The sequence below is a fragment of the Delphinus delphis genome, chromosome 11 (genome assembly GCF_949987515.2).
Source record: "Delphinus delphis chromosome 11, mDelDel1.2, whole genome shotgun sequence".
Classification (NCBI taxonomy): domain Eukaryota; kingdom Metazoa; phylum Chordata; class Mammalia; order Artiodactyla; family Delphinidae; genus Delphinus; species Delphinus delphis.
This window is the reverse complement of record NC_082693.1, coordinates 47,871,618-47,884,723: the sequence shown is the minus strand read 5'-3', so window position 1 is coordinate 47,884,723 and position 13,106 is coordinate 47,871,618. Positions and strand designations below refer to the sequence as shown.

The following is a 13,106-nucleotide window of genomic DNA, read 5'->3' as shown; positions in this document are numbered from 1 at the left end:
ACCCAGGGTGGGGATGGAAATCCATACGCTTCCACCCTTAGTGTCTAGCTACCCTGTAATTGTCCAAGGACATTAAAATGTTTGTTACAATGGTGAGTAGTACGTACACACATGCCTACATAATAATAAATTATTTCAGCAGCTCAGAGTGGCCCAAAATAATCATATTAGGACAGATTAATAGGTTAAAGAGTGAGAGTACAAGAATTTCCCCAAGAGTAACATAGAATAAAAAAATCATTTGTAATGAAAATTGAGTTTAAATATGAATTTAGTTCCCTAGAACAGCGTAACTGAAATATTCCTATATGATCTAATTTTAGCCATTCTTCCCACATTACTTAAAATCCCTGTGGAGAGTTAGTAATTTAAATCCAAAATGTCAATGATTAGACAAAATTTATGTAGTGATTTTTTTCGTTTTTTCTCTTAGAGACCAAAGCCACCCACCCCCATTTGTTTTTTTTCCCCCCTGCAAAGAATATTTGCTTTGAGAAACAATGAAACACTGGATTTTTGAAGCTGTAAGTTTTCTATAATTTATTTATCTTGAATATGAAAAGTTAAAGGAGTTGAGAATTTTTAAATTGACTTTAAGAATTTGAGGAATAATGATAATACTAGTGAGAATTATATGGACAATACTAAAAGAAGATTTTACAGTTTCTATGAAGTCTAGATAAGAATATACCTTACATGACAGCTGAACTACCTGAAAGTTAATACAGTTTGATTGTTGCTAAATATTGGAATGGACATCTCAAACAGTTTGCAGAATTTTTCCTTTTCACAGGATGTAAAAAAAACAAAAAAAAGATCCAATTAGCACTTAATTCAAAGTTTCCCTTGATCCTCCTTTTTTTGGGGCTCGTAGTCATATTGCCAATATAACTTTGACTGATTGACTCTTAATTCATCCACCACTACTCTTTTTTTGGCTGTGAGTGGTATTCTTAAGTCAAACAATGTGTTCTTAAACTTTTAAAGCACAGATTTGCAATAATTAACCTCTAATTGAGTACACAAGAGAAAATAATTCTGCTTTACTGTCAACTTGTTGGGTATACCATCATGATAATGTGCTCTGACAAGAATCGTATCCAGTAAATGCTAAAAACAAAGCTGTATTATCGTGCCCTCCTTGTAATAATTTAACCTTACCCAAACAGAGGGGTCAAGCCTTTATGCTTGGCTCCTGGGAGGTAATCTCTAACCCCTGAAAAAATTGTCCTTGTCTGTCTGGGAGCCTTGAGTTGACCAGATGTAACAACGTGAATTAGAATGTATTGGAGGTGTTAGGTCACATGGTATTGGCTCAGCTTACAAAGGGGTTAGAGACTGAAGTGAGCCACATGGCCAGCCAACCAGGTTTATATGATCAAGCCGCAATGAAGACTCTGGACACCAAGGCTCAGGAGAACTTCCCTGCTTACAAATCCTCCATGCACGTTGTTACAAATCAGTGTTGGGAACGTAATGCTGTTTATGACTCCATGGTAGGAGAACAACAGGAAGCTCCACAATTGAAACTTTCCTAGAATCTGCCTCATACATGCCTTCTCTTGGCTGATTTTAATCTGTTTCCTTTCCTTTCAATAAACTGTAACTGCAAATAGAGCAGCTTTCAATGAGTTCTGTGAGTCCTTCTAGCAAATTATTGAACTTCAGGTTTTGGGAGACCCTTGACCTTACAACTGGTGTCAGAAATGAGGGTAACCTTGTGGACTATTCTTTCTCAAACTCTGCAGCCTCCTACTCACAAAGGGTCAGAAATACTAACAACAAATGTTTCTTATTATGCTGATGCAATTTTACAGTGAAATCCCTTTTACCAGGTGACCATGAAAATTCTCTTTGAAGAGACATGTGTAGTCAAGGAATGAAAGAAATGGCCTTTCTTTCTCTTATTGATTCCATTATCTGAAACCACACAGAGATTATTTTTTAAATGCTGTGATCAATAGAGTTTAAACAAACACACAGTAACTTCCTAATATAGTTCTAAAATGAAACTCTAATGAAAACACACCTGTGGCTAATATAATCTTGCCATAAAGAATTTATAAAAATCTTACAAGAATATACAATGGAGAAAAGACAGCCTCTTCAATAAGTGGTGCTGGGAAAACTGGATATGACATATACAGATATCTATAATTATAGATAGAAATACAAGGCACAGGATACCTTTACTCCTCATCATCACCAATAGTTGCTATCTCTTGTCGTTTATCTTTTTTATGATAGTCATTCTAAGAGTTGTGAGGTGATACCTCCTGGTTTTAATTTGCATTTCCCTGATGATTAGTGATGTTGAGCACCTTTTCATATACTTGTTCACCATTTGTACTTCTTCTTTGAAAAATGTCTCTTAAGTTCCTCTGCCTGATTTTTAATCAGCTTGTCTTTTCTTGCCTTTGACTTGTATGAGTACTTTATATATTTTGGAAAGCAACCCCTTATCAGATATATGGTATGTAAATGTGTTCTGTGATTTTATAGGCTGCCTTTTCATTATGTTGATAATTTCTTTTGCTCTAAAGAAGCTTTTTCCTAATAAAAGTACAGGATCAGATAGCTTCGCTGGTGAACTCTACCAAACATTGAAGAAGAATCAATACCAAGTCTTCTCAAACTCCTTCAATAAATTGAAGAGGAGGGAACTCTTCCAAACTCATTTTATGAGGCCAGTATTACATTAATACCAAACCGAGTTAAGGACACTACAGAAAAAGAAAATCTAGGCCAATATCCACAATAAACATACATGCAAAAGTCATTAACAGAATATTAGCAAACCAAATTCAAAAGTACATTAAAAGAATCACATGCCATGATCAGGTGGAACTTATTCCAGGTGTGCAGGGATGTTTTAGCATATGCAAATAATTCAGTGATATACTACATTAATGAAATGAAAGATATAAATGATATAATCATCTCAATAGATGTAGAAAAAGCATTTGGCAAAATTCAACATCCATTCATTATAAAAACTATCAACATTTAGAGAAAAGCTAACATCTGTCCTTCTCAAAATCTTTCAAAATATAGCAGAGGGAGGAACACTCCCAAACTCATTCTACAAGGCTACCGTCACCCTGATACCAAAATCAGACAAAGATGTCACAAAGAAAGAAAACTACAGGCCAATATCACTGATGAACATAGATGCAAAAATCCTCAACAAAATACTAGCAAATAGACTCCAACAGCACATTAAAAGGATCATACACCATGATCAAGTGGGGTTTATCCCAAGAATGCAAGGATTCTCCAATATACTTAAATCAATCAATGTGATACACCATATAAAAAACCATATGATCATCTCAGTAGGTGCAGAAAAAGCTTTTGACAAAATTCAACACCCATTTATGATAAAAACCCTCCAGAAAGTAGGCATAGGAGAACTTACCTCAACATAATAAAGGCCATATCTGACAAACCCACAGCCAACATGGTTCTCAATGGTGAAAAACTGAAACCGTTTCCACTAAGATCAGGAACAAGACAAGGCTGCCCACTCTCACTGCTGTTATTCAACATTGTTTTGGAAGTTTTAGCCACAGCAATCAGAGAAGAAAAAGAAATAAAAGGAATCCAAATCAGAAAAGAAGAAGTAAAGCTGTCACTGTTTGCAAATGACATGATACTATACATAGAGAATTCTAAAGATGCTACCAGAAAACTACTAGAGCTAATCAATGAATTAGGTAAAGTAGAAGGATACAAAATTAATGCACAATCTCTTGCATTCCTATACACTAGTGATGAAAAATCTGAAAGTGAAATTAAGGAAACACTCCCATTTACCATTGCAATGAAAAGAAAAAAATACCTAGGAATAAACCTACCTAAGGAGATGAAAGACCTGCATGCAGGTCATTGGTGGCCCATGTAGAGCCTCATAGAGGAAATAAACTCTATCTCTCACCATTGGTTTAATCCTTTCCATATAACCCTTGAGTTTTTGTAATTCACCTTCAATGTCTGTTTCCAGAGTGAGTTATATAGATTTGTACTGGTTAGCCAAAACTCTGAACCTCTCAGAGAAGCCACCAAAGTCAGAAACAAGATCGCACATCCTGAGTCCACTCCGAGCAGCTTTGGAAGAATAAACTGGGCCAGTGTCCTTTTCTGTGGTACCCAGAATTTTTCCTGCTTGTTCTTGTCTCTGTTGTTCCTGGATGCCATCAGCTGCTTGGTGAAAATCAAATACAACATGACCTCTATCAGATATAATAAGACTTTTTCCCCAGCCTTCCAGACCTTTTCCTTTTTGAACATTTTTTTTCTGCTTCCTCAGACAATCCAGGTAGATGAATTACCACACCATTTGCAATGAATGCAGTAACATTTGGATTTACCACTAGGTCAAAGATGAAAATTATACTCCAGGGCTTCCCTGGTGGTGCAGTGGTTGAGTCCACCTGCCAATGCAGGGGACACGGGTTCGTGCCCCAGTCCGGGAAGATCCCACATGCTGCGGAGCGGTTAGGCCTGCGCGTCTGGAGCCTGTGCTCTGCAACGGGAGAGACCACAACAGTGAGAGGCCTGCGTACTGCAAAAAAAAAAAAAAAGGAAGTTATACTCCACAGAATCTACAACTGTATGGCCAGCATTATTTTCTCCCTGGCAGCGGTACATGATATCAGCAGCCTGCATCAGCAGATCGACCACCTTTCCCTCGTCACCCCACTGCACACCGAGCACCACCGTCACCCGCTTCCTTCCGGACCGCGCCCTTGGACACCTGCAGTTGCTGTTGGGCAAGGAGAATGCCGCCAGGTTGGTCTTGGCGAATGCCATGGCTCCACAGACACAAGGAGAGCCCGGAGGGGACACGGGTGGCTGGGAGTGCATGAACTGGGCTGCTCTCAAAGGTCTGTTTTAAATAACATAATTTTAAATCAACCTGATGCCATAAAGAACATCTGCTGAAAGCAAGACAACATTTAATTTGGCCTCATAGGTCTTATTCATCGAATATTAATGAATTGTTGGTTTCTTTATGTAACATACTGGAATATATGAAACTCCAAGAAAATGTCAGTTGTATGTCTGTTTGGACTTTAAGGGTGTTATAGTATCTGGGAACAATTTTTATCTACATTCTACCTGAGTGAACCTTTTACTGAAAATAAATAAATAAATAATGAGTTCCCCTATAATGACTACAGGTTATGGACATTCTTTATAAGAGTGTGGACCATCTAAAGGAAGAACCCAGATCAGATTCATCCCTATAATCTAGTTGATACCAACATATGTTTTCAAAAATAGTGTTTTCAATAAATTCATTCAGTTCTGAATGAATGAATAAATAAAGGAAAGGGGAAAAAATTAATCGTGCTCTTTGGCATTCTGACAAGCAAACATATGATGAGGAACAAGAATATGTTACTTGTACAGTAAATATGAAATAGTTGATTTTTTGTTTCATCATTTTGGCAGGAAAACAAATTTAACCTTTGAACTTTTATTTGTTTTAAAAATGAAGCATACTTTGAAGTTGGTAGACACTGCAGTGGTAAAGACATTTGTAAATAGAATTTGAACAAGCTAAGGACTTACTGATTTAATAAATGGAGCTTCGTTACAGTAGGTGGAACTGAAGGTCTCCACACTAATGCTGTTTGATGAAGAACAATGGAAAAGTAGACACAAACATTGTTAGATAGGAGTATACCTTTCAGTCCTTCATGTATAGGGTATTCTATTAAAAATTCAGTGAGGAGACCTTCAAGATGGCAGAAAAGTAAGATGTGGAGATCACCTTCCTCCCCATAAATACATCAGAAGTACACCTACATGTGGAACAGCTCCTACAGAACACCTACTGAACAGAAGACCTCAGACTTCCCAAAGGACAAGAGACTCCACATGTACCTGGCCATGTGGCTGACAGGGTCTTGGTGCTCTGGTCAGGTGTCAGCCCTGTGCCTCTGAGGTGGGAGAGCCGAGTTCAGGACATTGGTCCCCCAGAGACCTCCCGGCTTCACGTAATATCAAATGGCAAAAGCTCTCCCAGAGATCTCCATCTCAACGCTAAGACCCAGCTCCACTCAACGACCAGCAAGCTACAGTGCTGCACACCCTATGCCAAACCACTAGAAAGACAGGAACACAACCCCACCCATTAGCAGGGAGGCTGCCTAAAATCATAATAAGGTCACAGACATGCCAAAACATACTACCGGATGCGGTCCTGGCCACCAGAAAGACAAGATCCAGCCTCATCCACCTGAATACAGGCACTAGTCCCCTCCACCAGGAACCTACACAACCCCCTGAAACAACCTTAGCCACTGGGGACAGACACCAAAAACAACGGGAATTACGAACTTACACACTGTGAAAAGGAGACCCCAAACACAATAAGTTAAGCAAAATAAGAAGACAGAGAAACACACAACAGCTGAAGAAATAAGGTAAAAACCCACCAGACCAAACAAATGAAGTGAAAATAGGCAGTCTACCTGAAAAAGAATTCAGAGTAATGGTAGTAAAGATGATCCAAAATCTTGGAAATAGAATGGAGAAGATACAAGAAATGTTTAACAAGGACCTAGAAGAACTAAAGAGCAAACAAACAATCATGAACAATACAATAAATGAAATTAAAAATACTCTAGATGGGATCAATAGCAGAATAACAGGCAGAAGAACAGATAAGTAACCTGGAAGATATAATAGTGGAAATAAGTACTGCAGAGTAGAATAAAGAAAAAAGAAAGAAAAGAATAGAGGACAGTCTCAGAGACTTCTGGGACAACATTAAATGCATCAACGTTCGAATTGTAGGGGTCCCAGAAGAAGAAGAGAAAAAAAAGAGTGAAAAAATATTTGAAGAGATTATAGTTGAAAACTTCCCTAATATGGTAAAACAAATAGTTAATCAAGTCGAGGAAGCTCAGAGTCCAGTAAATGATAAGTCCAAGGAGAAACACGCCAAGACACATATTAATCAAACTATCAAAAATTAAATAGAAAAAATACTAAAAGCAGCAAGGGAAAAACAACAAATAACATACAAGGGAATCCCCATAAGGTTAATAGCTGATCTTTCAGCAGAAACTCTGCAAGCCACAAGGGAGAGGCAGGACATATTTAAAGTGATGAAAGGGAAAACCCTACAAACAGGATTACTCTACCCAGCAAGGATCTCATTCAGATTTGACAGAGAAATTAAAACCTTCACAGACAAGAGAAAGCAAAGAGAATTCACCACCAAAGCACCTTTACAACAAATGCTAAAGGAACTTCTCTAGGCCGGAAACACAAGAGAAGGAAAAGACCTACAATAACAAACCCAAAACAATTAAGAAAATAGTAATAGGAACACACATATCGATAACTACCTTAAATATAAATGGATTAAATGCTCCAACCAGAAGACATAGACTGGCTGAATGGATACAAAAACTAGACCTGTATATATGCTGTCTACGAGAGACCCACCTCAGACCTAGGGACACATACTAACTGAAAGTGAGGGGATGGAAAAAGATATTCCATGCAAATGGAAATCAAAAGAAAGCTAGATTAGCAGTTCTTCTATCAGACAAAATAGACTTTAAAATAAAGACTATTACAAGAGACAAAGAAGGACAATACATAATGATCAAGTTATCAGTCCACAAAGAAGATATAACAATTGTAAATATTTATGCACCCAACATAGGAGCACATCAATACATAAGGCAAATGCTAACAGCATAAAAAGGGAAATCAACAGTAACACAGTCATAGTAGGGGACTTTAACATCCAAGCTTCACCAACGGACAGATCATCCAAAATGAAAATAAGTAAGGAAACACAAGCTTTAAGTGACACATTAAACAAGATGGACTTAATTGATATTTATAGGGCATTCCATCCAAAACCAACAGAATACACTTTCTTCTCAAGTGCTCATAGAACATCCTCCAAAAGAGATCATATATTGGGTCATAAATCAAGACTTGGTAAATTTAAGAAAATTCAAATCATATTAAGTATCTTTTCTGACCACAATGCTATGAGACTAGATATCAATTACAGGGAAAAATCTGTAAAAAATTACAAACACATGGAGATTAAACAATACACTATTTAATAACCAAGAAATAACTAAAGAAATCAAAGAGGAAATCAAAAAATACCTAGAAAAAAATGACAATGAAAACACGAAGACCCAAAACCTATGGGATGCAGCAAAAGCAGTTTTAAGAGGGAAGTTTATACCAATACAGTCCTACCTTAAGAAACAGGAAACATCTCAAATAAACAACCTAACTTTGCACCTAAAGCAATTAGAGAAGGAAGAACAGAAAACCCCCAAAGTGAGCAGAAGGAAAGAAATCATAAAGATCAGATCAGAAATAAATGAAAAAGAAATGAAGGAAACGATAGCAAAGATCAATAAGACTAAAAGCTGGTTCTTTGAGAAGATAAACAAAATTGATAAACCATTAGCCAGACTCATCAAGAAAAAAAGGGAGAAGACTCAAATCAATAGAATTAGAAATGAAAAAGGAGAAGTAACAACTGACACTGCAGAAATACAAAGGGTCATGAGAGATTACTACAAGCAACTCTATGCCAATAAAATGGACAACCTGGAAGAAATGGACAAATTCTTAGAAATGCACAAACTTCCAAGACTGAACCAGGAAGAAATAGAAAATATGAACAGACCAATCACAAGCACTGAAATTGAAACTGTGATTAAAAATCTTCCAACAAACAAAAGCCCAGGACCAGATGGCTTCACAGGCGAATTCTGTCAAACATTTAGAGAAGAGCTAACACCTATCCTTCTCAAGCTCTTCCAAAATATAGCAGAGGGAGGAAAACTCCCAAACTCATTCTACAAGGCCCCCATCACCCTGATACCAAAACCAAAGTTGTCACAAGGAAAGAAAACTACAGGCAATCCCACTGCTGGGCATATACCCTGAGAAAACCATAATTCAAAAAGACTCATGTACCACGATGCTCATTACAGCTCTATTTACAATAGCCAGGACATGGAACCAACCTAAGTGTCTATCGACAGATGAATGGATAAAGAAGATGTGGCACATATATACAATGGCATATTACTCAGCCATAAAAAGAAATGAAACTGAGTTATTTGTAGTGAGGTGGATGGACCTAGGGTCTGTCATACAGAGTGAAGTAAGTCAGTAAGAGAAAAACAAATACCGTATGCTAACACATATATATGGAACCTAAGGAAAAAAAAGATTCTGAAGAAGTTAGGGGCAGGACAGGAATAAAGATGCAGACAGAATGGACTTGAGGACATGGGGAGGAGGAAGGGTAAGCTGGGAAGAAGTGAGCGAGTGGCATGGACTTTTTTATATACTACCAAATGTAAAATAGATAGCTCGTGTGAAGCAGCCCCATAGCACAGGGAGATCAGCTCAGTGCTTTGTGACCACCTAGGGGTGTGGGATAGGGCAGGTGGGAGGGAGACGCAATTGGGAGGAGATATGGGGATATATTTATATGTATAGCTGATTCACTTTGTTATAAAGGAGAAACTAACATACCACTTTAAAGCAATTATACTCCAATAAAGATGTTAAAAAAATAAAATAAAGAGAGTGACAATGTGGAAAAAAAAAGTTCAGTGAGCTATGCACATAATTAGCCATTCCTCCTGTCACAGTGAATCTCCTTTGTGAACACTCTGATGCGCCTTGACATGGAGTGCTCGAGCTGGGTGGCTTGCCTTTAAATAAGGATCTACTGGCTAATTCGCATTAACTTTTCTTGGATTTCTGATAGTTTCAGAGACACTCCTTTTTAAGAAGCTGCTTCTGAAGATAAGAGATTCCCCTGTTTCAGATATTGCTTTTCAGTGGAGGGATTTTGGAAATGTCAGGTGGAATTTCTTACTTTCACAATGTCTCTCCTTTCATTCCACGCAGTGGGGCACAGAGATGAGGTGACTAGGAATGCTAAACATCCTTGACTGCACAGGATATTCTTGCTCAGTAAATAATTGTCCTGCCCAACATGTAGATAGTGTCTGTGGTAACTAGCCTCCAGGATGGCCCCAGATATTCCCCACCTCATGGTGTTCGCAGATGTGTATTCCCATCTCACATAATACCAGGATTGATCTGTGTGATCAACAGAATATGGAAGAAGAATTGGTGCATCACTTCCAAGATTAGGTTATAATATACACTGCCTTCTTTCTTGGTTGCATTGTTTCTCTCTCTGTCTCTCTCTCACATACCTTGCTCTGGAGGAAGCCAGTTGCCCCGTCGTAGGATATTCGGTTTGCATAAGGTTACGTCCACAAGTCAAGGAACTAATGTCTGTAGCCAGTAGCTAATAAGGAACTAAGGTCTGACAACAGCAATGTGAGTGAGCTGGGAAAACTGTCTTCTGGTCCCAGTGGAGCATTCATATGACTGCCATCCCGTCCAACAGCTTTATGGCAATTTCATGCAAGACCCTGAACCAGAACCAGTTCACGTAAGCCTCTCCCAGATTCCTGACCCTGGGAAATTTTGAGATAAATGATTCTTTATTTAATCTGATAAATTTTGAGATGATTTGTTATGCAACATTAGATAACTAATACAATGTCCCTGCTGACAGGTCTGGTGGCAAATATTTTATTTATCTGAAAAATCTCATATATGGATACTTAGTCTAGTTGTTTTCTGTACAAAACCTAAAATACTGTCTCCTGACAAGTAAAATTTTGATTCTTTTTATGTGATCTTATATTTAGTATAGCTTATAAATGATGTCATGTGAAATACTTCATAGTCTATTTTTTTTAAACCATGCTGTGATATTTTATAATGTATATATATATTATTACACCATATTTTGAAATATTAAATTTTCTGTGTGGTATTTGGATGAATTATTGGATATTGGCCCATGTTAATTGTTAGTCTCCCACATATCCAATTTAAAACCTTTCTCATTGGTGGTATAAATTGCCATGGATTGGATATTTAAAAATTAATTGAATCATTGGCAGGACAGGAAAAAGAGTATGAAACCATCCCACTTCATATAGACCTGAAATTCATCTCTTTAGTGTTCAGTAAATGGTTGAGAAATATCACCTGTGTTTGAAAAATCTCTTACTTATTTATCCTATTTAAATATTCAGGTATCAACATGTAGTTGATAACCACATTGATTAAAATTATATTCATGGAGATAACAGTGGAAAAATTTCCTATATTTATAATAACTTTTCAGATCAGTACCATGAGGGGAGACACAATAATCTGTGTCTCAATATTTCCCTCTGTGGCTCAGAAATGTAAAAATTTACATGGTCTGTTTTTGTGGGTGAAGTTCACCTTCACTTTTACTCTTTGGATCGATCTTGTCCCTGGCTGAGTCTAGGAAAAGAAGGGATATGAGAGGTTTTTGTAAATTAAAAAAGAAAAACAAGTCAAAATAAAGTAAAAAATAATAGATATAATGAGTTACAGTAAAGACTCTATGAATAATTATATATGACAAGATAATCATCCACCAACATTGGCCAGTAATGTGTAATCAGGAAAAGGCTGATAATTTTAAGTTTTATCCTGACATACTTGGTCCTATGTGTATGAATTCTGATTTTATGATACTCACACACAGAATTCAAGTCTTGAATGATTTGGGGGCTGTAGTATTAAAGTACTTGGTCTTCTACAACAACATCAGTTTACTGAATACTTTGCGTCAGGTGCTGTTGTAAGCACTGGAGACACTGACAATGAACAAAGACCAAAAAAGTCCCTGTCCTCATTATTGTATCTAGTGTGATAAGATAGTCAATACATAAATGAACAGTGTCTCCCCAAAATTCACATCTATCTGGAACCTTGAGATGTGACCTTATTTGGAAAATAGGGCCTTTGCAGATGTAATTAAGTAAAGATAAGATCACACTGGATTAAAGTTGGCCCTAAAGCCAGTGATGTGTGTCCTTAGAAGAAGCGTAGAGGACACACAGAGAGAGACAGAGAGAAGGGATGAGGTGAAGATGGAGAGAGACTGGTGTGTTTCATGCACGGGGGTGCTGCTAGTTTAAACAGAGTAGTAGAAAGGCATGAATGATGAAGTAACATTGAGTGAAATTATTTATTTGTCTTCTTCCTAAGTCTGGGCATTACACATTCAACTCTGTATTAAGACCCTTTTCTTCCATCGGTAGCCAGGGCAATTTGAGGCGATAGTAGCAAAGACAGATCTCTTATCCACTGTCTGGGCTTCTAGTCATCTCAATTATACAGAATGCAAGAGAAAATATAAATTGGTTACAAAATTTGTAATATTAAAAAATTGTTACCAAAGATGACATATACTTTTATTTCAAAAGACATTTAGTCTGATACAATGGAATTATTTGCTAGTTTAATAAATTTTGTGAGCTTGTACATGGTATTAAAGAAAACAACCTAGAGACTAGAGGCAGAGCCTGTGCAAAGCTGATGTAGTGAGGAGAGATAATGGATAACAAGGGTACATAGAGACAGTGATAAAGTACCTACTGCCTATTCAGTGCAGACACAGGCACAAATAACTATATGCATCCAGGTAGAACCTGAGAACAACACTCGATTAAAGTTATATATAAAAGTTTTTTATATATTGGGGTGGCCAAAAAGTTCGTTCGGGTTTTTCCATAACACATCTTTAAACTGGTTGATTCACTCTTTATTTCCTCCTTACTTTCTTCATTCATTGAAAAAATCCCTGGCAAATCAAATGTCTAATATATATTACCTTACAATACATAAGCTTGTGGTTTTACAGTCATGGGCTTACAGGATTAGAGTTATACATTAGAGGTTAGTGTACTATAATATGTTCTTTATTATTTAAAGTACCATGAGATAAGAAAAAAGAGAGTAATCAGTGTGGTCTGTATTGTTCTTGGAAGGTATCACAAGGCACTGATATTTGATCTGAATATCTCAGGATATGTGAGCTAGCCTGTAGGACTGGGTATACGCAAATGAAAAAACAAGAAAATACAGGGATTCAAAAAATTCTATGATGTATTTTAAAAACAGAAAGTTTCTCTGATTAACTGGAACAGTTCTCAATTCTGGCTGTACATTTTAATTTCCAGGGGTTC

The 13,106-nt window shown here is 37.1% G+C and overlaps 1 pseudogene; it reads right to left on the bottom strand.

Moving 5' to 3' along the window:
- Nucleotides 1-3,853: 3,853 nt before the first annotated feature.
- LOC132434312 (adenylosuccinate synthetase isozyme 2-like) lies at nucleotides 3,854-4,827 on the bottom strand (annotated as a pseudogene).
- Between the last annotated feature and the right edge of the window lie 8,279 nt (nucleotides 4,828-13,106).